This window comes from Euprymna scolopes, chromosome 44 (assembly GCF_053919585.1).
Source record: "Euprymna scolopes isolate OS-2025 chromosome 44, ASM5391958v1, whole genome shotgun sequence".
Taxonomy (NCBI): Eukaryota; Metazoa; Mollusca; class Cephalopoda; order Sepiida; family Sepiolidae; genus Euprymna; species Euprymna scolopes.
Genome location: NC_136525.1, coordinates 51234298 through 51260409, shown reverse-complemented (window position 1 = coordinate 51260409; position 26112 = coordinate 51234298).

Below are 26112 nucleotides of genomic sequence, written 5' to 3'. Positions count from 1 at the left end.
GAGCCACTTTTTAATTGCCATTTCTCCCAGGTCCATTCTGACCCGGAGTGGTAGTACCTGTTAGGGTCCAAACTATGGGTTGAATAGAAACCGACTTGAAAAAAAAAAAAAAATTCTATTAAAATTTTTTTTTCTTCAAATTAACTAGATTCGGCATCAAAGAACCTGAAAAGGGTTGATATGCCGTAAAGCAAAAACAACCAACCAACTCACCTGTGTGGGGTTTTTTTTTCTAGGTATAATCAATCTCCGATAAGTCGGATCAGTAATCAGTTTTTTTTCTCTTTTTTTTTCTGGATCTACCATTGAAAGTTGCATCAAATTACAAGCGGGAGTTTGGTAGCCATTTTGATAGATGACAAAAACAAGATCGTGTCCCTATTTATTGTTTGTGTATTGATATTAAGCTTTGTTCAATTTGGGAATGATTTTTGTTATGAAATTTTTTTCCGGTGTGAGTAAGTAGTTTGTCTTAGTCGGCCCTACCTATGGCGAAAATGAGTTCACAAACAGAGTAATTCGAGAAGTAACTTTTATAGTAACGAGTCGTTTCAACGGAGTCGTTCAGGATTGTTTCGTGTCAGTTCGACGGAGTTGTCCGGGATCATGTCGAATATTTGCATGAGTCTTTATTTCCCAGATAGTGCTCAATTTTAAGAACTTTCTTCTTAAAGGGACTAATGTGTATACTGTATAGCTACTAGTGATGCGACAGTCAAATAATTTTCCTGGTTCTGATATAATTACCTATTCTATACAAAACTCAATAAAAAATAAATTAACTATATTTTTTTAATAAATTGAAAGATAAATAAGATATGATAAATGAAGATTTTTTTTTTTACTTTAAATAAAAAAAGTAAATAGAAATAAAAAAATAAGAATTATTAGAACATTATTTATTTATTTGTGACCAAGGAAAAATATCGATAAAATTTTACTAAACTTATACTGTAATAATTAAAAATGATTAAATTAAAACAAAAATCAATTAAGAAAAATACATACAATTCATTTTTTTATGTAGAATATATATATATATATATATATATATATATATACATATATGGCACGACCTATATTATTCCCAACTCGCACAAATAGGACTATGTACATTAGTCTCGATGTATTGTGTCGTGTGTCCCAGAAAATGAAAAGCGACCGTGAGCGATTGTCAGTGTTTAGTTAGTAGAAATATTTCGACAACAAAACGGAATGTTCGAATGAGAGAAACGATGCATAATAAGTATTTAAAGATAAAATATTGATCGTAAAACATGTACCAGGAATGTTAACTTGGTAAAAAGGAATTTTAGTTTATAAATAACATAAATACCCATTTAGATTAAAAATAAAGATGCTTTATTGATGACGTCAGAGAACCAAACAAAGAAAGAATTTGGGCTGTAAGGAAAGAATTATATAATGTTATAAATTGAATAAAAAAATCTTAATATGGTAATATTTTAAATTATAAATTTATTATATTTTTTTTAGAATATCTTTTCCAGCTTTTACAACTAGTCCTTTACTTTTCCATGTTTAAACTTAACCATATTACTTTTCACGCTTGCATTTTTCTATTGTAATCCATGATTTTTCCAGACTTCCAGTAAATTCAGTTTATTTTTTGCCTCCATAATCATAACATACACATAGGTAATAACAATGTATGGCACTCGTCTGCTATCAATAAAATCCCTCCAATTATCTTTCTTTCATTCTTTTATTCTGTCTGTTTAACGAGTTATTTCTCTTTTCGTGACGGTTGCTATGGAAATCAGTCATAAAATGCGTCGCTCGCTTCCTTTTTTTACGATTTTGAACACCAGAAAAGTCATCATAACTTTTGTTTTACTGAACGAAAATTGAAAATTGTTTTTCACAATATAATTGAGAAGTTGATCTATGAACTGTAATAATTGTTTAAAATTTGGTCGAAAAATGAGTGAGCGGTGAAGCGTTAAAGCAGTTCTAGATGACTTAAACTGACACTTAACACTATAGTCAAACACGGTAGTGTTTGAATGATATATATATATATATATATTTGAATGATTATTTATTTGATATATATATACATTTGAATGATTATTTATATATATATATATATATACGTAGGTATGTATATATATATGTATATATATACATACGTATATATATGTATATATATATACATATGTATATATATACATATGTATATATATATATATAAACTAGGTCAATCTATATATCGAAAAAGTGAACGTGTCTGTGTGTCTGTGTGTGTGTCTGTGTGTCTGTGTACATTTCCTTACGCAATAACTCTGTCAATTTTTAGTCTACAGACTCTAAATTTTATATACAGGGTACTGAGATTTGGGAAAATCTATGTGATCCGTTTTCGGCCAGAAATTTCGCTGTTAAGGGGTCAAAGTTCAACGATTTGATCTTTGAGAACTCTACCAAACTCCTACCACAATTTTAGGTCTAAAAACTTTAAATTTTAGATATAGGTTCCTTTGGCATGGATCTAACTTAATAAATTGATTGGAGCCCGAAATAATAAATGTTAAATGGTCATAATAGGGGTCAAAGTTAAAAAAATTGACCCTTTTTTATCAGCATACACCTCCAAACACCCGGGCAACGCCGGGCACACATTCTACTATATATATATATATATATATATATATATATATATATATATATATATATATATATATATGTATGTATATATATATGTATGTATATATATATATATATATATATATATATATATATATATATATATATATATATATAAAAGCTGTGTCAATCGCTTTATTGCAGATTAGTTAAATATCAATATTTCACTAAATATACGTCACAACAAAATGAAAATTATATCATCCTAGGGTTACTTTAAGTTTAGTTATTTCCAAAAAATGTTAATTAAATTCATGCAATATTCACGAAGTTATGACATTTTATTTTTTTTTGAAGAAATTTCACTGCCCATCGCTTTATTGCAGGTCTCTTAAAATGCTGTTTTCGCGCAAAAATACAATGTCTTATCTTACTTTTTATTATATTTTTCTGTCAAAGAATAATAAATAAAAACATATCCTAGATATGGGCCTCATATAAATTAATTATTTATCGACATATCCACCATTTTTTTAAAAATAAATTCAAACGACCTTTTGTCCCCCGAAGAAAGTCACTTCTTTGATCTTAAAAGGAGTTATGGATCTAGCAAAATCAACTATGTTCCTGCACAAGGCATCCTGTCATAAACAAAATGCCACAACTTCGTGAATATAGCATGTATTTGAATAAAATTTTATGGAATAGCTAAACTTAAAGTAATCCTTTGATGGTACAATTTTTATTTTTTTTTTGTGACGTATATTTAGAGAAATATTGATATTTTCTAATCTGCAATAAAGCGATTGACCCAATGGAAGGATCCCATCATTTTCCCATCGACCCTAGCAACAGATTTGATGTACGTGTTCCATTTCAGATCAAGGTTAAGCATAGAAGCTTGTCAAACATGGAGCTCCCCAATGTCATAACTTCGTGAATGTGCTATGAATTTAATTAAAATTTTTGGAAATAACTAAACTTTGAAATGGATGGCTTTCGTCTAGGAGAAGCCCCATGTTTTGACAAGCTTCTGGGTTTGTCCTTTACCCCTGATCTGTAATGGAACACGTACATCAAGTCTGTTGCCAAGGTCGCTGGAAAGATGGTGGGTTCCTTCTACCGCTCCAGAAGATATCTCACTACTGATGAAATTCTCTATCTATATAAAAGCCAAGTACGTCCAAGGATGGAATACTGCTGCCATATCTGGGCAGGAGCTGCTAAAAACAGCATATCCTGCCTTGACAGAGTACAAAATAGACTTCGTGGCTTAGTGGGGGACGCCTTTTTTTCTTCCCTGCAACCTCTCTCCCACAAAAGAGACGTTGCGAGCCTATCCTTGTTTTATCGTTATTTCCATGGCAGGTGCTTATCTGAACTCCAATCTCTGCCCCCCCCCTCGCCAATCTTTCACGAAAAACTCGCGTCTAGCTGAATCCACTGTGAAAAATTTCCCCCACTCTTTATCTGTGCCTAAATCAAAACATAGATTCCATGAACAAAGCTTCTTTCTTAGAACTGCACTCCTGTGGAACTCTGTTCCGTCTGCTTGCTTCCCACCTGACTACAACTTGGATGTCTTCAAGTCCAACGTAAACAAATTCCTAATGAACCGCCCCATTAAGTAAACACTTTAATGAATCTTCACACTAACGTACTGTACTTGCAATAACCCTTATACCTGAGTGGCTTCCGGGCCTTGATAAGTGGTGACCACCGTGTAAAAAAAAAAGAGAAAAAAAGAGTCATTCATTTCAATTCATACTAGATGAGGCTCAGAGCGTTGATTTTGTGAAGACAGAAGCTTGGTTTTAGATTTATTAAAAGTAACCAGCCACCTCTTTCTCCATTGCACCACGTGCTCAAGATCGGAGTAGAGAGAATCAGAGAGAACTTGTTCATTTGATTTATTATGGTAGTGTCCTCTGCATAAATGTCTACGAATGATCTTAGGATGTGATTTGGAAGATCATTGATGTAGATCAGGAAGAGAGTTGAGCCCAGGTTGGACATTTGAGGGACTCTAGGATTAATACTATGAGCTTCTGATTTCTGCCCATCAACCACTACTCTTAAGAAGCTATCAGATAGAAATGATTTTATAATTGAAAAGACATTTCTATTTGACTACTCTATTTAACACAGATTCCAGCAGCTTACTCATGACGCACAGGAGACTTATTGGTCTGTACTGAGAGGAAGATGACCGATCACGTGAATTCTTAAATACAGTGCATACTGATGAGGTTTTCCAAGAGGTTGGGAAGCTATTCTCCTTACGGCAACGCTTAAACAGCTTTGTAATTATGGAGCTAGTTCTGGTTGAAGCTTTTTAAGCACTATAATTGAAATGCCGTCCGGAGTAGTTGCTTTACTGGAATCAAGGATTTTGATTAGCTTGCCAACATCACGCACATATATTTTTATGTCACCGAGCGAATTTTTTCTGATTTTTATGGCAACTGCTGGTTTGAGCACAAATCTATGTTCCTCCTGTGCTGACTTTTACAAAAAACACTCGTCTAGCTGAAACCACTATCAATAATTTCCCCCCCACTCTTTATCTATGCCTAAACCTAAACGTAGATTCCATGAACAAAGCTTCTTTCTTAGAACTGCACATCTGTGGAACTCTCTTCCGTTTGCCTGCTTTTCAGCTGACCACAATTTAGTCATCTTCAAGTCTAACGTAAACAAATTCTTGATGAGCCGTCCACTTAAGTAATGCAATTTACCAAATTTCCACAGCTAATGATTACTACAATATTATTCGATTGACTACTGTACACTCATTAAGCCTTATCCTCGAGTGGCCCTCGGGCCTTGACAATTGGTGACTCCTGACAATGGTACATGTGTACTTGAGGCGCCGATCTGCAGACTCTCGCACAGATCATCACGGACTATCCCCCTGAAGGAGACATGAATTTTCCCCACTCTCTATCTGTGCCTAAATCCAAACGTAGATTCCATGAGCAAAGCTTCTTTCTTAGAACTGCACGCCAGTGGAACTCTCTGCCGCTTGCCTGTTTCCCACCTGACAACAACTTGGGCGTCTTCAAGTCCAACATAAACAAACTCCTGACAAACCGCCCCCTTAAGTAAGACACTCTATCAAAACCCCCAATACTAGTGATTACTACAATACTATCTCATTGATTACTGTACACGCAATAACCCTTATCCCTGAGTGGCCTTCGGGCCTTGATAAGTGGTGACCCCCATGTAGGAAAAAAAAAACGCTCCGATCTGGCGGGTTGTTGTATAATGGTCCTGTGCAGTTCTAAGAGGGCCATACTCCCAGACGTAATCCTCTCTTTTTGAGAATGGATTAATTTCTTGTTAACCGTCTGAAGCGTTTCTACTAAGGGGCTGCTAGGTCATTTTTTGATGGCAAGAGTACACGTACCTCTTATGCGCTGGCTTTTGAATCTTTCCTTTTCGACCTTGTGTCACAGCTTTCGCGCGATGGGAAGGGAGGTAAATATCTATGAATTTTAATATTTCTGATTGGAAGCACAGAAGCTTTGCCAAAGCCCATTTTTAATCTGCTGTTATTTTTTTTTCTATTTGTTCTTTGTTGTTTTTCTCTTTTTTTTATTTTATTTTCCATTCTTCTGTCTTTCTTTTTCTTTCTTTCTTTCTTTCTTTCTTTCCTTTTTCTATTATTTGCTCCTTTTGTTCTTTCTTTTCGATCTTTCCTTTTTTATTTTACGTCTTTTGTTTTTTTCTTTTCTTTTTCTTTAATTTTTTCTTTCACTTTTCTTTCTTTTTAAGTTTTTTCTCTTTTCTTTTCTTTCATTGTTTCTATCTCTCTATTTTTTTCGTTCCTTTTCTTTTCTTATTTCCTTCATTTTCTTTCTTTTTCTTTCTTTCATTCTGTCTTTTGTCTCTTTTTTCTTTCCTGCTTTCGTTTCTTTTCTTCCCTTCTTTTCTTTCCATTGAAATTTCCATTTATTCTCGAAAAACAAACAAACAAAAAAAAACAAAACAAAACACTGACAAACAATATTTAATAAACCCTTATTCATGCAACTACCTAATCACAGACATTTTAAATCTCCGCAACCCTAACCCTAACCTTAACCCCAACTCAATTTCAATTTAATTAAATATATCGAATTTACAGAATTGGGAAAACATTGATTAAATATTTTGAATACAATGCGGAAAAAAAGAAAACCCACTTTATAAATTTTACAGAAGCAAATTAAACTTTTGTCCCTGAAAACACTTTTTTTTTGTTCAGATCTATCTATCTATCTATCTATCTATCTATCTATCTATCTATCTATCTATCTATCTCTTCATATATATATATATATATATATATATATATATATATATATATACACACACACACACACACATATATATATATATACACGAGGGACGTGCAGTAAGTAATGCCCCTGACCCACTTCCCATAGCAGTAGAGCAACGAAACTTGGCACAGTTTTTAGTCTTTCTCTACATAGGAACCACCCAGAGTTATGCATTTCTCCCATCGTTTGATGCAGCTCTGGAGACCGTTTTTGTAGAACACCCCAGGTTGGTCCTCCAACCACGACGTGACTTCAGAAATCAAGGCTGCATGATCTGGGAAACGCTTTCATTTCAAAAACAACTTCATGCCTGGTAAGAGGTGAAAGTCAGAGGGTGCAAGGTTAGGAGAGTAGGGAGGATGGGGAAGATTTCATAATCACACGCCCGTGCTGATCTGGTGACATGCGAGTTGTAGAACGGAGCGTTGTTCTTGATTTTGATAGCTTCCCTTAATTTACTCAAAAGTGAAGCATAATAAGCTCCTGTGATTGTGGTACCCTTTCCCAGGAAATCTGTCACACCATCCTGGTCCCAGAAGACTGTGAGTATGACCTTGCCAGCGGAGGGCTACACCCTGGCCTTCTTTGGAGGTGGTGAGCCCAAGTGCTTCCACTGCATTGACTGGGCTTTGGTCTCTGGATCATAGTGATGGACCCAGGTTTCATCCTGTGTAATCAGTCTTTTGAAAAACTTTCACTCATCCTCTTGGCACATCTCCAAATTCATCCTCGAGCACTCGACGCGTTCTCGCTCCTGGAATGGTGTGAGCAACCTGGGAATCCATCTGGCAGACACCTTATGTATATGCAAATGGTCATGAATGATAGTTTCCACAGACCCTGTACTAATCTTGATATCTTGGGCTATTTGGCGAATAGTAATGTGCCGATCTTCCAAAATGGCAGCCTCAACTTGACGGACAGATGCCTCATCAATGGCAGAAGGGGGGGGGGGCGACCAGGTCTGGGAGACTTCCGGCCATGTTTGAATTCAAGATGCCAGCGGTTTACAAGGTCATATGATGGGGCATTATATCCATAAGTTTCTTTCATTTCATCAAAAGTCTCCTGTGGTGTGCGTCCTTTTAAATACAAAAACCGGATCATAGTACGGAAGATAATATGGAAGATAATTTTTTTTGCATATTTAACTTTACGTCTAATTTATGTCCAACTTTATTATTATAATTGTCATTACTACTATCTTCCATACTATTATAATTACCCTACTATTATTTGGTATATTTTTACCACTCTTATAAGTAGCTATGGTTCCCTTACTCCCCAATTTTAACATCAATATGTATACTTAACCTTTTACATCAAGTTATATGCACTCATAGTCATTGCCACCCTAATCTCCAACCGCTCCCTTATGATCATACTCCCTATATCATAACAGTAGAAACTTATAAATATATTGCCGCATATTACCTTTCAGTTTTACAACCCTACATAACCCTCCCCTCCACCATATTAATAAAAAATTACCCGCTCCATAAAAAATAGACACCCCATAAACCGTTAAAATAAATCACCACACAGCAGCAATACACCCCTATTCAACCTTAACACATTTACCCCTTAATCTCAATACTATGTTAAAGACAATTTATATTCTTATATATCATACTATATATAATAAGCTTCTCCTTATTTATTTAAAATTCATTAAAGCTTCCCCTAACACTCTATAATTCCTCTTAATCTTTTTCATCCCCAACGAACCTTACGCTAGACGCCGCATCCCCACCACGCTACCTAGCACCTTATCCTGATGAGAAGCGTTAGGCTTCGAAATGACCTAGCATAAAGAGTCCCTTCTATACCCCAAATTTTGCCTGTATTCTATTATTCAATAAATGATCCATTCTATATCTACCTATATATAGTTTTGTGTCTTCATTTCATTCTCTTGTTGTCCAATAATTATTGTTGAGCTTGGCATTGTTCGGATAAGTCTCCTTTTGTGGAATTGATCTTTCTCTTTTCTCTTTTACTTAAAGCTATATATATATATATATATATATATATATATATATATATATATATATATATATATATATATATATATATAACAAATGACTGACAAAGGCCTATATTCCAAATATCAAGGTGTTGTCCATCTCATAATTCATTCCTTTAAATATATTTACATGAACAATTCCTGACAGTACATGTTTCTTTGCGCAAAATCACACACACACACACACACACACACACACACACACACACACACACACACACACACACACACACACACACACACACACATATATATATGTACATATAAATATATATATATCTGTGTATGTGTGTGTGTGTGTGTGACGTTGTCCGGGAATCAACACGTTGTAGTTTTCAGTGGCAAAGCAGATAATGAATGAAAAAGAACTTCAACAGCAGCATTTCTTTCGTCAGTATTTCGGTTCTGACGTCACCAACGTGATCTCGAACCTTATTTAACGTGATTCGTTTTTTCGCTTGCATTTGCATATAGCCGTCTTCACTGTTACATATATTTCATGTATATATATACACATTTACAGACACAGTAAGAGAGAGAGAGAGAGAGAGAGAGAGAGAGAGAGAGAGAGAGAGAGGTGTTCATATATATAATACATATATATATATATATATAATAGCAAGTAGTTAATAAAAATGTTAAAAACAGTTTGAAAAAGAGTTAAAAACATTAAATTTTAATATATATATATATATATATATATATATATATATATATAAAAGTGAACGTTTCTGTGTGTCTGTCTGTGCGTCTGTGTACATTTTCCTACTCTGTCAATTTTTAGTCTACAGATTCGAAATTTGATATTAAGGGTACTAAGATTTAGGGAAATCTTTATAATCCGTTTTCGACCAGAAATTTTGCTGCTAAGGGGTCAAAGTTCGACGATTTGACCTTTGTAAACTCCAGGAAACTCCTCCGCCAATTTTAAGTCTAACCACTTGAATGTTTAGATATAGGTTCCTTGGACATGGATCTAACTTAAGAACTTTAATTGAGCCCAAAACAATAAATGTTAAGGGGTCATAACAAGGGTCAAAGTTAAAACAAATTGACAGCTTTCTTTTTTTTATTTTTTTTCTCAACATACACCTTCAAAGACCCGGGCAACGCCGGGCTGAAATGCTAGTATATATATGAATTAATAAACTAAGACACGCATACATGTGCATATCTATACGCTCCACGTGTATCTGCAGTGTTGAATTAGTTACCGCGTCGTGACAGCTTCGAACCTAATATCCATTTCATCGTTCTAAGGTTGGCGGAAATCACGTTTTCATTCCGTGATCGTTTATTCTTAAGATTTGAAACGCGTTTTATCGATCATCCGCCAGCAAGTATGTCACCAGAGGCGCAAATAACATCGTGTTCAAGAAAACGAAAGGTCACAAGCAAATCCGAGAACGGAACGCGGCATTTTCGCAACCTTTGCGCCAGTTTTGATCCCTATGACCTGATTAAAAAAAAAAAATTAAAAGTTTTTATTTACTTAGACTCCATGAAACCCTCCAGCTATGGGAAAATAGCCCAATACCCTTGTGAATGCCTTGGGAAAGGTAAGGTTTAAGGGTTTTGCTTAGTTCTCTTCCATTGGAAGAACTTAGACACCAGAGCTAGAAAAGAGGATTGAGAAATCAACGCCCTAGAGGAAGGGAGCACTCTGACCGGCAAAACGTGTGCAGGCAGCTCCGCCAGCATTCCCCACGTTACGTTGTGTGTGCATATGAATACGTTCTATAACGACGTACATGTTGAATAATAGGGTTTGTATTTAATCTGTATATTCACGTATGTGTAAATGCGTGTACGTATATACGTCGTATCATTTAGTTGATTCGTCTAGTGTGTATATTTTCACATTTATGCAACAATTCTAACAGGAAACGATTGACGTGGACGTATGGAAACAGTTGTAGACAAACAGTTCTTTTTAACAGCTGTAAATAAACACAACACATACCTGGATTATATACAAACATTTATTTTTTAGCTTCAGATGGTTCACTGTTACACACAAGTCCTGGTAGGTGACGTGTTTGTAGTAGACAGTTCCACAGAACAAAATATTCTTACCGTGTCGAAACCCGGGAAAGAACATGTGAAATTGCTCCAGAAAAAGGTTTAATATTTATGAAGCAATTCTGGTTTCTGATTAGTTGGTAGCAGAACGTGAATTAATTCGATTCGTCAGTTCTTAGCAGCATCGTTTATAAATAGAATCGTCCGACAGTGTGGGATCATACCCCATTAGTGTTCCAAAATATTCCAACAATTTTCATGATTCCGGCGGGCATCTTCGGAGATTACAACGTCTTCACATCTTGGCTGTCTGAGAAAACGCCGCTCCCTGCGTCATGGAGTCATCATTGAGTCGTCCGTTCTCTCTGATGTTCAGCTTACGAATGACTAGAATCTCTCCAAATCTACATCTGATCACGTGTCTCAGACTAACAGCTGATGTGACCTCAATCTAGTTATTTGTTTATCCAAACCAAAATTATGTTTTCCTGTATTTTCTATTTTCACATTCCTTTTTTGTAGTTGTTTATTATTTCAGCTGTCAATCACATTTTCCCAATTTAATTGTTTATTTATCTAATCATAATAATCGATCCATTATTATTATTATTATTATTATTATTATTATTATTATTATTATTATTATTATTATTATTATTATTATTAATAATAATAATAATATTTTGACCCAGCCCTACCTGTCACAGTTAACACCGATACTACGCTATGATCACAAAAAAAAAGACACAGACATTACACTCGGCGAGGGCACATCAGGCGATTAGCAATAAACTAACCCCTTCTCAAAGAGAGATGGTAAAGCCTGGGAGGGTGAAGCATTCTATAACTGCACAGAACTAAACTAAACTCCCACGACAAGATCAACAGGGATCAGGTCATCGCAGGAATGGTCTAATCTCTGTTGATTTTTTTTTTTTGGGGGGGAAATCAGAACTCTGACAACAATCCGTTTTGGAGTCCCGATAGGGGGATTGTGAAGCTCTGCAATCCCTTTGCCGGCAACTCCTGTCTTGCATTTCCGTTGAACCCTAGATCACCTTATGACTTATTTCCTGTTTATTATTGTATACTCAATTCCCTATTGATTATTACATTGTACCAATACATAGGTTTCAAAAGTTAAAAAACCCTTAACAGCTATTTTTACCAACTAAAAACCAAATTGAATTGGTTCCACATATCTAGACCTCCTATAAGTTTGAAGTCTGTAGATTAAAAATTGACAGCAGTTTGGTAGAGACTATTCCACAGACAGCCAGAAAAGGTGAATTTTCGATTATTATACTGAAACTTTGGATTTATTTTTCATGACATAACCGTCTCAAATTTTAAGGTCATGACGTCATGTCCTGCAAACTTTTTAAAATGTTCTGGTTTTGATGAAGCCCAAGTCATTTTTTTATCTTGTGTCACCTGAGTGTTCCAAGCATGCTTTGTCTTATGGAAGAAAAGAGACTATCGCGGACTACACTGGCATTAACGAAGCTGAGAATCCAGCACTGGGCCGTATAGCCACTACTATGATGATGATGATGATGATGATTATGATGACCATGATGATAATGCTGCTGCTGCTGATTATTATTATTATTATTATTATTATTATTATTATTATTATCATTATTATCATTATTATTATTATTATTATTATGATATTTTTTTCCGAACCGAAGTTACACAAAAAATAAAATAAGTTCATAAAAATAAGAATAAAGAATAAAAAAATATAAAAAAAAACAAAACAAAAAAACAAAGTAAGCAAATAAACAAATAAATTGTGAGATAAAATTACTAAAAAGAACTTTAAATATAAAATTAATTCCTGGGAAAAAGAACTAATACATAAGAAATTGTTTGTTGGCTATGGCTCTTATGTTGTTAGTCTGTGGAAATAATTATATATGCAAATATATATATATAAATACGAATATCAAAAATGATAAACAAGCATATAATAGTAATTAAGTATTAAGTATGCAGTTATTAAGAAAATAAATAGGAGCAAAAAGCAAGTTTGGTTTAATCCACCTTTCAGTGAACAAATAATGTTAAAATAAACAAAATAGTGAATAATAGTAGAATTGATTGAGAAAAATGTAACTGTAGCCATTAGAAGACAAATGATATATACGCATATATATGTGTGTGTGTATGTATATATGTTACATGATAACGGCTGTCCCCTTTTCATGTAAGTATAAAAATAGAGAGATTAGTTAAAATGAAAATAAAATGAGAGAAAGCAGAAATCGAACCCTGGACATAAGTTTTAAAGAACAATAGGTTTAAATGGAATTCCAGTAAATTGTTAATTCTGATTAAATAGCTAATAAATAAACTATTCAATTGTTACAAAGAATGTGGATAATAAAATATGGGTTAAATAAATTAGATATGTAGGTTGAATTCCTTTGTAAAAACATCAAAGAAAAAATAGGTTATTGGGAAATCATATGTCGGAAACGTGCAAAGTCGCGCATGTTGAAACACGTGAATTTTGCTCACGTGGCCAGACATGCATGGATGTCTCAATATAGGAAGTGAGAGTTAGTTAGTTAGAGACAGTCAGTGAGAAACTCAGAGAGGGTCTGGGAATTCGAACGTCTAGGAAGCGAGACGATCACTTTGAAACTAAAATGTGAAGCTTTGAATTCTTGATGATGACAACCACGGCCGGTCGTGAAGAAATAAACCCATCATGGGTTTTGATAAAAGCTCGTCTTTGTGTTTGTGATTCTTACAAAAAGGTAAAGTGGAAATTGTATTATATGCCTATATGTCTGTGTTATAAAATGTCGTGACATACACATCTCATATCCACAATGTCTGAACACTATCTCCTCACTCTAAGAGCTTCACATAGCAACACATCTATTAACCTAAGAATGAACATATTTTTAATATATATGAATCGTTATAACACGAACCCAGAACGAACAATCTCTCTCACAACATTCCTCTCTAGGACTCTCTCTCTCTCTCTCTCTCTCTCTCTCTCTCTCTCTCTCTCTCTCTCTCTAAGACTCTCTTTTAATGACACAACAAAATATAACATATATATATATATATATATATATATATATATATATATATATATAGTACGACATAATCACCAAAGTTAAGCAACGTTGAGGTATAGTTTGTTTAAAGAGCTACATTAAATTTAGCTTAAATTTGGTGTTTTGGAAAAAATTACAAGTGCGGACTTTGTTTTTGTCTCCTGTGTGTATAGATGTGTGTATGTGTATGTGTGTGTGTATGTGTGTGTGTGTGTGTGTTAAGAGACGGACAGACAGACGGAGCCGTTTTATAAATGAGCTGAGAGTGAACGAGCATACAGTTATAGAGAGGGAGTGCAAAAGACAGAAACGTCCATCGTGCATCTATACTGAGATAAGACCACGACATTCACAAGGAGATATATTTAGAGTCGAAGAATTTCTTATTTTTTAATGTAGCGATGCCAGTGCTAATACAGTAAATGGTTGCATTAGTTCGACCTTTCGGTTCCATTATGAAATTTTCGCTCATCTCGTAGACTGATGGAAGAAGCGAGTCTTCTTTTTTGTCGTTGAACGAAGATTCGCCATTTTGTCTTTTGCTGTTGAATAGATGTCTGCCGAAAATAGAAAGAAAAGCCGGACTTTTACGACAGAGGCATCAAAAGAGGAAAAGGTACATTGCGAGTAAATGTGACTAATTCTTGTCAACCAATAAAAAATCGGAACGATAGGAAATATTCCTTATTTAAGTGACCATTTATTTGAATCGTAAAGTTTGAGTGACACTTGGGGGTGAGAGGTGACCAGGGACGGAAGTCGATGAAACCACATGACTTCCGTTTATTTTATTTCTCTTTGTTCGATCTTAAATTTTGTATAGATCTTTGCTATGATAAGATGCAGCGAACTAAGTATTATGGTATCCGTTCGATGCAAAATTAGGAATTAATAGGGATTAGTCACCACAATACCACATTTACTCTAGAAGTTTTCTCGATTTAAGTATTTGATACAAAAATTAGCACATATTTAATCATATATATATATATATATATATATATATTAGTGATGGGACGATTTAATCATATATATATCTATTTAGATTTAATCATATATATATATATATATTAGTGATGGGACGATTACAATGTTTTCCCGATTCCGATACAATTACCGATTCCGATTCTTTATAAATCTCTAAATATTTAACTATAAAAAATGTTATTTTGTCCCGATTACTGCAAAAGCACAACTGAAATGTGCATATATTTTCTCAAGCGTAGAGGATGATCTGGAGATTTTAGTTTTTACTGGAAGTTTAAATCAATAAATATTTATTATTCTATTATTACTACAATCAGTGGAAGATGATTCTTAAACCAAAATCAAATAAAAAAGATAACTTAAGGAATCGGTTTTGGCATCGGAAAGTAGGCTAAAATTTTTCCGATTCCGATACCGATTCCGATACCCCAAAAAGCTCCGATTTTTTCCGATTCCCGATTCCGATTAATCGTCCCAACATTAATATATATATATATATATATATATATATATATATATATATATATATATATATATATAGTCTTGGAAGATTTTTAACCTTTAAAACAACATAAAAAATATATATATTTAATTTTTATATTTTTTATCATTCATTAGAAAACTATTTAGTCACTTGCAATCACTGCACCAACTTGCTATCTGAAATTCACTATAGTACTAATGTTAATTTAAGGGATCATCAGTTGTTTACCATGAAACACCGTTTCGGGGATTTAAAAACAAAACACTATATTAAATCATGACTCCCCAGCAGTGTTGATCAAACACCACCTCCCTTAATCTTAAAACCAAAAAATGTTACAGATATTAGATCTAGTTTCCTTCTCTTAATTAATTAGGCTGGCCTGTTACTGTTATATATATATATATATATATATATATATATATATATATATATATTAAATTCGAAGTACAACAGAATTGTAATAGTTTAAAAGCGAAGTGGGGCATTTGTTTTTCCATTTTTTTAAACCTTATAAAAAAAGATCAACTATAATATAAAAAGAAACAGGATCGACTAAAAGTAAGAAAAATAAATTGAAAAGGAGGAAGATCGACTCAAAGGGGAAGAAAGAACAAAAGAAAAGGGGGAACGGTGAAGAAACTTGAAGTACTTTTCGCCGACTGTCTTCAGAAGTAAATGTCGGAATGAAGTAATGTTGGCATGAAGTAGTTTCTATGGGGAACACCGCGTAGAAATTAACCTGCTGGCGCCTGTTTAAAAATTCTTTTCTTCCTTTCAGAAAGATGTCTTGCCCACCATTCAAAATAGTCTTGTTGTCTATAAATTTAAGTGTCTGACTATGTGGACAGAACGAGCCACAGATTGGAGGTCAGAATTTCCCAACATGTCCCTTTATATATACGACAGGGTAGGTTAGACTCCTCTGCACGATCACGTGTTTCTGCTCCGCGATCGGTGATCACCTGACCAGTTCAAATAAATGTGCGAGTGAGTACACACCGGAGTGGTTCTCTATTTTGCACAAGGCTAGGTCTGTTCAACATCTCGGATTCTTGGAGGCCCTTACAATAAACTGTTGTAGACCTGTTCTTTGCAAACAGGTGGACCACATACGTTCGTTGAACGTTTTTAAACAGGCGTCACCAGGTTAATTTCTACGCGGTGTTTTTTTAAATATCATATTCTATTTTTATAAATAAAATTATTTTAAACGCTCGTAAACTTGGCATATTGTTTTCACCCCCTCCTCTTTTCTTATAGTAATGTAATGTAACTATACTTAATTCTCTCGGTTCTTCTCTTTTTTCTTTCTTTCTTCTTTTTAACTGTCACTTCCTTTTCCTTTTTATCTCTTTCTACCCTTCCCTTTTATCTTATTAAGCTTTGACATCCCCTTCCTCAACATCTCGTTCTATTTTTAAGTCTGAAATGTCACTCCTTTCCACTTCAAGTTAGCGATTTAATATTCTATTTTTATAAATAAAATTATTTTAAACGCTCGTAAACTTGGCATATTGTTTTCACCTCTCCTCTTTTCTTCAAGTTAGCGATTTAATATTTTATTTTTATAAATAAAAAATTATGTTTCACTTCTGTCATTTAAGAACCAGATGCTTTGAATAATAATAAGATAAACTTTATTTCTGCCGCCTGAGGAGGAACCTTTGTCTTTTTTTAATAAACCAATTGCTCTGAAACATTAGCATATTTGTCTGTATAAATAATATATATATATATATATATATATATATATATATATATATAAATATATAGATATATATAGATGTTTTTATTTGTTTTTATTAGCGATATTTCTGGAATGAATTCAAGTATTTATACGAAAGTGCATTTTTACCTAAATGCGTGTTGAGAATAATTTTCCCTTTGGCCAATCTGGTACCCCCTAAATGGGGAGCACCATATATATTATTTTTGAAATATAATTATCCACTGACACGTGTTTCGTGGTCCACGACTCATCAGAGTGGCTGAATATATATATATAATCATTTTTTTTCTCCTCTTTCTCTTCCCTGATCTTTCTTATTTATATTTATGTCTCGGGAGTAGAGTGAAAAGCACATCTTATTTTTCTTTTATTAATATTATTGGAATCTTTTCTTTTTTCCTTGTACACATTTTTGTAAATTATTCCATGGATTTCTGCCTTTGGATTATTATGGACCATCTTTTTCCAATTACGGGATTTCCTTGGATTTTACTTGTGCAAATGGAAATTCTTTTAACTTTCTTGAAGTTTTACATTTGGATTTTACCGTCACTGGATTTTTTATCTTCCACCAGACTATCCATTCATGTGTAATCACCTTTTTCTTTACCATATTCCCTCTGCTTCACTTTTTTTGTTTTCAAGTAAGATCTTTGACTTACTTTTTGTTTCATACAATACTTCTGTATGCAAAATCCGATCCCGCATTTTGCTAATTCCTACCCTCTGATGAGAAAGAAAGTATTTCTTCGAAACTCCGCGGATTAAGGACTGTCCATTTATCTAGTGTTTCCTTTTCAGATTAAATATGTTTTTAACTCATTTCAAAGTGTTTTTTAACATATTTTATTAACTGTTTGCTCATATATATATATATATATATATATATATAAATATATATATATATATATATATTTGTCTATAATATATATGTATATATATATACATATATATATATTTGTCTATGATATATATATATATACATATATATATATTTGTCTATAATATATATATATACATATATATTTGTCTATAATATATATATATATACATATATATATAATAATATATATATATACATATATATATTTGTCTATAATATATATATATACATATATATATATTTGTCTATAATATATATATATATAATAATATATATATATAATAATAATAATATATATATATAATAATAATATATATATATACATATATATACTTGTCTATAATATATATATATATATATATATATATATATATATATATATATATATATGTGTGTGTGTGTGTGTGTGTGTGTGTGTGTGTGTTGGGACGATCAATCGGAATCTGGAATCGAAAAATCGGACCTTTTTAGGGTATCGGGAAACTTTGAGCCTATTTTTCCGATGCCAAAAACGATTACTTTAATTATCTTTTTAATTTGATTTTGTTTATTTTAATAATAAATATTTATTGATTTACTGAGACTAAAATCTCTAGATCACCCCCCCCCCAGTCACAAGTGTTTTTTTTACGTTTGAGAAAATACATGCATATTTTACATGCATTTTTTTTACAGTAATCGGGACAGAATAACAATTGTATTATAAAATATTTAGAGACTTATAAAGAATCGGAATCGGTAATTGTGTCGGAATCGGGAATTTAGTACGGAATCGGGAATTGTAACGGAATCGGGAAAACTATTGGAATCGTCCCATCACTAATATATATATATATATATATATATATATATATATATATATATATATATATATATATGTGTGTGTGTGTGTGTGTGTGTGTGTGTTTGTATATATATATATATATTTCTGTCTCTCTAATATATGTATATATATATTATATATCTGTCTGTCTGTCTGTCTGTCTCTCTCTCTCTCTATATATATATATATGTGTGTGTGTGTGTGTTTGTATATATATATGTATATATATATATTTCTGTCTCTCTAATATATCCATATATATATTATATATCTGTCTGTCTGTCTCTCTGTCTGTCTCTCTTTCTCTCTAAGTCAATTATGACAGGATGGGTTCATTATTTATATTAGACCCCCCCCCAGATATCAGATAAAGCAGTTTAAAGATAATTTGGAACTGGAGATATAAATGATGTTTATTATCTGTATCGGCATTGCCCGACCCTCGTAACTCCTCCCCCCTCTTTCTTCCGAAGTGAGAGATAAGAAAGACAACTTGAAACAGACAAACAAAAAGCGATCTCGCCGCAATGTCGAATGGAACTGATAAAATAATCGTGATAGCCGCGCGCCTCGACATTTCAGCGTTGAATCTGACGGAAAACCGCCATTTGATACTCACCCTGTCTTTTCATCATTGTTCGCCAAGGTGCGCCTCCGCTTGGGTTTCGCTTAAAGGATTAGCCTGATAACGCCACAGTTATATTATCTGCGCTGCAAAGAATTTGAAATTCACTATCCTGGGCCCCCACAATCAACATCCCTGTTGATTTTGCGGTTGGTGTGTAGTTCGCCGTAACTTTTTAATAGTAATTACACTAGAATATCGGATAGTTTATTTCATATGGACATTTTTTGTAGGTCAAAGTGCTCTTTCTCTAGGGAAAGAATGTGACGTTAGGATAAATTAGCCAGTGCCCCTAAAGAAGGATCGCACTGGTCCTGCAAAAATAAATCTGAGTATCTCCGTCGGCATTCCCGGTGAAGGCGCCTCAGACAACAAGCGATAAACTTGCTTTCCCTGAAAGCCAGGTGTGTGTGTGTGGGGGGGATGGGTGTGTGTGTGTGTGTGTGTGTGTGTGTGTGAAAAAACCCTACGAAGATTAACTTCCCGGGGGTTACCCAGAACATTTGCCTCAGTCCGACAGATAAAAGACCGCCGAAATTGCTCAATTTCTACTGGACCGATTGTCGCGGCCGGAACCTCGACTGGCAGCCACTGACCTTGCGTCGCATCTTATCATCGTTAGTTCTAATGAAAATGTCTGTGAGTGATTGTGTGAGAGAACAAGATCAACGTAGTTAAGCAATGATGAGCCTGGCCAGTACCACATGGGTTACAATTTGGGAATGATAGAGTTCATTTACTAAGAGAGATGCACCCCCAGTTATTGTTGAGATGTGCATCTCGAAGGAAAATCTGATGTAAAAATCCCTGATTTCTGCTGTCTACTCTGTCTTGTGGGAGTCATTGCACCGACAGAGATTAACAGTTGTATACAAAAGTGTGGTTTGTTCTGTTCAGAAAGATCAACAAATAATCTATGTAAATTTTCGAACATGAATTAAAACATTATATTTAAGCGTATTTTACGACCGGGCAACGTAATCAATATGATATATATATGATATTAAATGATACAATGCAATTGAGGAATTTTTTATTTGCCAAAAGTGTGTTTGAAAATGCCTAGGTAAAATACACGTCAATGAATTTCACGTGGCTAACCACGTCTTTGACGTCATCAAAAAAGGAGTTTTCCAATATATTGAGACAAGGTTCGAATTTAGAAAGAATGATTAACAAAATAGGTTAAAAACGATATGATTTAGGGATTTCTTTTGTTTACCAGAGGCGTCTAGGAGCATGTGCAAAGCGCACGTGTAATTTGAAACGTTAGAAAGTCACATTGTTCACCACGCCTCTGATGTCATCAAGAAAGGAGATTTCCAATATATGGAGACAGGGTTCGAAGTGAGGGTATAGTCAGTCACAGAGAGACAGAGAACTAGAGAAGAGACTCAGAGAGAGAGAGAGAGAGAGAGAGAGAGAGAGAGAGAGTCGTCACGCTGGGAGCTGATGTCCCTTAGTGGCGAAGGAGGGGAGGAAGAGAGACCATGTAGTCATACAAGCTTGGATTCCTGAATGATCAATCAGCTGGATGATGAATAAACGAACTTTGTATATAACTCCCTCAAAGTATTATGTGTCCCCCTCCGCCATCATCAATAATGTATCTCCCTTCTATATGTGTTAACCAGAACTGTTGCAGAAACGTCTTGTGGCACAATGATGTAGCCCCTTTTGTGGGAGCTAACGGCTTCTACATTAATGAACTTTGTACCTGACTTTGTAATGAAGTTAAAAACGTTTGAAACAAGTGTTTGTGATTTTGAAAATGTTCTGCTATGGTTGAAGCCAAGATTGACGTATGTTTATGTTTCAGTGCATAATGAAAGTTCACCTTATAATTTTGAAAAACTAAAACATTGCGTGAAACACATCGTTCTCTCTCTTTCTTTTTCTTTCTCTATTTCTCTCATTGACTCCCTTTCTCTCTCTTTCAAAGAATTAAATATAATTTCATTGTTTTAAAACAGTTGAGATTTGTCGACTAAATATGTTTCCTAACTTGTTAACTGTTTAATAAATTATATATATTTTTATAAAAATGTATTTTGTCGCTATTTTTATACAAATATTCGATTTCAGCACACCATTAATGCCGACGATGGGAAGATGCCTACAATGACCACACATAATGCGACCCATGGCAAACAGTTTTCGTTGATGTTTCCTGTATATGTCTATCGTGTTAGATAACCCCCTTCCTCCTAACTCCACATATCTCCCTCCCCTCCATGTATCCCTATGCCCTCAGCCACACCATAGATGAACTTCCCCGACCCCCACAACCACCTAATGTCCTTAAACTCCGAAACTAAAACATTACTGACATACCAAGCACCCCCTCCCACCTCTCCCCCTTGTTCCCTTCCTCTTTTCCGCTTTTCTTTCGCACCCCTCCCCTGACACCATTCACTCTTTTATTCCACCATAAAGGAACATTTCTGTAAAAGTCTGAGGAAGCTACACGACGGCCAAAAAACGGTCGTGTAGCCGAAACAATAATGTAACTTAACAGAAAAATACGGCATTAAAAAATAAAACGTGTATATATATATATATATATATATATATATATATATATATATATATATATATATATATTGTTAAACAGCACAGCATTTTCTTGTTTGACAATTTTCCGTTTTGTTTTTTCCAGTTTTCGAATAATCCTTCTTGTGTTATATGTAAAATGGTGTAAAAGTGTTCCGTAGTCTGCGAGCGCTTTCGGCGTTTCCGCTCGCAGACTACGGAACACTTTTACACCATTTTACATATAACACAAGAAGGATTATTCGAAAACTGGAAAAAATAATACGGAAAATTGTCAAACAAGAAAATGCTGTGCTGTTTAACAACATATGCTTAAAGGAGAATATGCTGCCTAAATATACACAATATATATATATATATATATATATATATATATATATATATATATATATAGTATTTTATTAAAAAAAACTGTATATTATAGCGTTTGTTTGGTGTATCGAGGTTTCATTGCTCCGATCTGTTGGATCTAAGGTAAAAATTCCTATATTGTCAAGAAAAACACAATTCAGCTCCCTACGAATGTGGAGTATCTGCTATAGGGCAACACAAAATGTGTTCACCGCTCACCCTGAACCGATGAATTTTATTTGAAAAGTGACTCTTGTTTGCTTCGTTTGTTCCATTTATATATTGACGGCCATTAACCGGAAGGCGTCTTGTGGGATGTGTTTGGTGCTGGGGTTTTAGAATAGACCGATTAGCCCGGGAGAATTGAGCATCTGCGTCGCGGATAAAGGCGACAGTTGCTCGACCGACCAGTCATTACCGGTGGTACTCCCATCATCACCCCAGTAACAGCACTTTCCTCTATTTGCCTTTCGGAAGAGAAAGTCCATTTCGGACAGGAAAAAAAAAAAAGATCATATCAGAGCGTCTTGATTTCTAAACAAGCGGACTTAATCAGAGGAAACGAGATAGACGAGGAAATGAAACGCATCGAAGGGCGATAACTCATGCGTAAAAGACGGTCTACTTGAGAGCGAAACAAAATATTCGACAGACACAGGGATAAACGCCTTTTTCTATTCCACCTTCTTTCTTTTCTTCTCTTTTTCTTTTTTCTTCTCTCTTCTGTTTGTGTTTATTCTTTTTTCTTTTCTTTTTTCCTCCCGTTTCGTTAAAAATGTTTTTTTCTTTCGGTGTTTAAATACACACGCACGCATGTATATGCCTAATGGAGACAATTTGAATGTATACGGGAGAGATAAAAAGCAAGTACGTCCAAGGATGGAGTACTGCTGCCATATCTGGGCAGTAGCTGCGAAAAACAGCCTATCCTGCCCTGACAGAGTACAAAATAGACTTCATGGCTTAGTGAGGGACGCCCTTTTCTCTTCCCTGCAACCTCTACGTCTCTAGAAGAGACGTTGCGAGCCTGTCTCTGTTTTATCGTTATTTCCATGGCAAGTGCTCGTCTGAGCTCCAATCTCTGGTCCCCCTTCGCCAATTTTTCACGATAAACACCCGTCTAGCTGAAACCACTGTCAAAAATTTTCCCCACTCTTTATCTGTGCCTAAATCAAAACGTAGATTCCATGAACAAAGCTTCTTTCTTAGAACTGCACGCATGTGGAACTCTGTTCCGTTTGCCTGTTTCCCACCTGACTACAACTTGGATGTCTTCAAGTCACACATAAACAAATTCCTGATAAAACGCCCCCTTAAGTAATGACACCTTATCAAATCTCTTATACTAGCGATTACTACGGCACTATCCCATTTATTATGTACACGCAATAACCCTTATCCCTGAGTGGCTTCCGGGCCTTGATAAGTGGTGACCTCCATGTAAAAAAAAAAAATGTCTACTGGGGAGAACTTGAATGTCTACTAGACAGTATCCTCGAGTGTCTCAGGTTTTTTCTGTACAGGACTTTGTCAGGAAAAACTGTTATAATTACGCCTTTTCCGACAAGTAAACCCGAACCAAATATTCAAAATTACATGGTATTCGAAGCCCAAAGTTGTTTCACCACGTTTCGGCATACTCATCCTTTGGCATTCTTAAGGTGATAATCGTGACGATATAAAAATGCCGAGTCTTGTAACTGTATCCTCAGTAATTACTGCCTTCCATAGTTGTTGCTGTTTTTTATGAGGAATGAGGCACCTTCTTCAAGTGATGTTTTCACAGGAAACAGTACGAAGCTAGACACTCCACCAGACTAGATGAATTCTTCCTCTGGCATCCATTAAAACCATGAGACCACACTCTAACCTATTTAAATTTCTTTACTACCCCAGTGTTTGAGACGTAAAAGTGATTCAATGAAATACTACTCTACCAGTTGGCCCTTAAAGGGTACGATGAAAAATGTTCAAAATATAAAAAGATTTGCAGATTTTAATAAAATATTTGAATATCTCATATAGAAATCAAGTGTTAGCTTGATTTCTGACAACTTCGACTGCATGAAAGAAGAGAGACTGGAATTTTAGGAAGATTTTCATTCCAGTAATTATAGGAGCAACCCTCTGCCTGTTTTACAAGTATATTAATGGTGGATGCTCCGACAAACTACAAGCCCTTGCGCCTTCGTGACGTAAATACCCCCGACAAACCCAGTCAGATCAAGAGACCACAAGGAACGTATAAGAAAACTTATTTAAATTAACAATTGGGGGGGGAGGAAAATTATATTCCCAACTTTTTTTCTCAGTGTTTGAGAGTATTTTTACACACGCATAACCACTTATCAAGGCCCAGAGACCACTCGAGGATAAGGGTTAAAGAGTGTACAGTAGTCAATTGGACAATATAGTAATCATTAGTAATGGAAATTCGGTAAATTTGTTAACTTAAGTGGAACGGCTCGTCAAGAACTTGTTTGCGTTGGACTTGAAGACAACCATATTGTAGTCAGCTGGAAAGCAAGCAAACGGGAGACAGTTCCACAGGCGTACAGTTCTAAGAAAGAAACTTTGTTCATCGAATCTATGTTTAGATTTAGGCATAGATAAAAAGGAAATTATTGATAGTGTTTCTTCTATATATATTAAAAAAGAATTTCTACAGCGGAATATTTCACGTTACATCAGCCAAGGGAGGTAATAAAATCTCAGCAAATTGTTTCTTCTTAAAAACAACAGATTTATTATAATCTGGAGATATGACTCAGTGGTAGAACATTCGACTGCAGATCGAGTGATCCCCTGTTCAAGCCCGGATGTACCTCAGCATTTTATTTTAATTTTTTCTTATTAATGAGTTCAATTTATGGTAAAAGAAGAGGGCCATTTAAAATCGCCGCAAATCATTTCTTCGTTTGCATATTTTAAAGATAAATATTAATTAGAAGTGCATTTTCCAGGGCATTCATCGTCAAGCCCAAACATCAGCTAACGTGATACTGTAAACAAACAAAGACGGTATTTGATAAACGATATTATCATTATTAGTTTTTTAATTTTTTTTTTTTTTTGCGAATTAGTACACTGGGAAAATTATTCCTTGTAATGTATAATATTCAGTAGAGAATTGATTCTATGATAATAATCTATACTTAATTTACATGAATTAAAATATCATGTTTAAGCGTATTGTAACACTAGACAACACCGGGCATACAGCTATTTTTTATTTATAAATTAGTTTTAAAGCTGTTTTTAATTGTGGCTATAATACTGCGGTTTCCAGATAATGTCGGGTCATCAGGAGAGAATAAGCACCGTATCGGGATTAATCACTTGACGGCTATTTATGCTTGTCGGCACAATCCAGCGCCTTGCGAATGTGGGTTAACTGTTACGGGGAAACAAAAATAACGTATTCACTGCTCGCCTTAAACCGGCAAATCCGTTTGAAAAGTGACTGTTGTTTTTGCTCAATTTACTTTCATTTACATTTTGACGGCCAGTAATCGAAAGTTGTCTTGCTGTGTGTAGTTGGGGTCGGGACTGGGTTTGTAGACCAGACCGATTAGCCAGAGAATTGAGTGATCTACGTAGCTGATGATCGC